This window comes from Ceratotherium simum, chromosome X (genome assembly GCF_057802395.1).
Source record: "Ceratotherium simum simum isolate JZ-2026a chromosome X, ASM5780239v1, whole genome shotgun sequence".
NCBI lineage: Eukaryota > Metazoa > Chordata > Mammalia > Perissodactyla > Rhinocerotidae > Ceratotherium > Ceratotherium simum.
The window spans coordinates 50,793,548-50,795,062 of NC_141940.1; positions in this window are offsets into that span (position 1 = coordinate 50,793,548).

Below are 1,515 nucleotides of genomic sequence, written 5' to 3' on the forward strand. Positions count from 1 at the left end.
CGAAACCGCCCCTCCCCCCCTTTCAGCCCATCTGCCCTATATAACTGTTTCAAAAGTTTGTAGTTTTAAGATGGTTCTTTATGGACACTAGTCCGCCATCTTCCCCCTTACTAGCAAGCTGTAATAATAATAAAAGACCCTTTCTCTCCTACCACCTTGCCTCTGGACTGTTGGCTTGTCTTGGTGGTGAGTAGAGGACCCCTATTTGGCAGTGACACTAGGTCTTTTTTTTTGAGTATGTGTCCGGCGCTGGAAATATATATGGCTTTCTAAGTTCCTTAGTATACGGAGACACTTTAGAATACCCTAATTTCCCAGAGAAATTCTCTCTCTAGCTTTTCTTCCAGTGCTTTAGGCAGTCCATTATCTCAACAGTAATCTTTGCCCCAGGTAGCTACTGGCTTTAGTTCACCTTAAGATGTTTTTGAGCAATGAATTTAAATAAAAAGGTTGCCACTCTTCAGCCCTGAATGAATTCTGAGTTAGGCAAAACATAGACGAGTGCCTTATGTCAGTCCTTCAGGTAGCCTCCTGACAGGTTACAACAGGCAAACACAATAAATTGTGAATAAGGTATCTTCTGCTTCCTTTGAAACCAGGGACCAGGGTTCTACACTGGGAACGTGTCTTCAAGACTATCTTTGAGCTCGGGACAGGGTGGGGCAAAAGCAAGTAAAAATGCCACAAAGATTTTGTCGGGTTGTGGTAAAATCCCCTTTCTTCCCTTCTTGTGTTCTTATGGCTGGACTAACAATAAAATTGACATAAGAGTAGATTAACAGGAGAAAAACCCAGTTTAATACATACGTATTGGAGATCATAAAGAAATGATGCTCGGAGAGCGAACAAAGTAGGCAATATATACATCTTTTACACAAAGAAACATAAATTTGTGAGGAATGACAGAACACAGAAACTTAGATTTGAGGTGTGTAGTTAGTGAGGATAGTTAGTGAAGAATTTAAGCACAGTTTAGGCTTGAGATAGTAAACTTGCAAAGTTTGTGTATGCAGGCTTCTCATCCCTGAATACCCTAGCTCTGGTGATAAGGATGCAGGGAGAGCACGTTTCACATGGGAGATTTATTTCCTGCTCTCAGGGGAAACAGAGACAGGAGGGTCAGAATCCCCTTTTTGCTTCTCAAGTAACTTTAATTCAAAATAATAAATATGCTGTTGTGGGATATTTTGGGGTGGCCTTCCCTGGGCCCCAACACTTTCTAATCATTTTAAGTTGCCTATTTCTTCATTTAGCATTCTCTTGATTGCTGTAAACCTTTGTTTTCCAGAGTTCTGACAAAGTTGGTTCTGACAGTTTCTGCTTAAAAAAAGAAATTCTGTGGAGGGTCTGGAATTTGGAGCTGCCTACTCTGCCATTTTACTTATTTCACTCCCCATGAGAGAGTTTATTTTTAAATGGAAGAAAGTTAAGAATATTTTAAGGCTGAAGGAAAGAGTCAGTGGAGAGGTAAAGATTGAATGTATAAAAGAATAGAAGATAATTGATGGAGCAAGT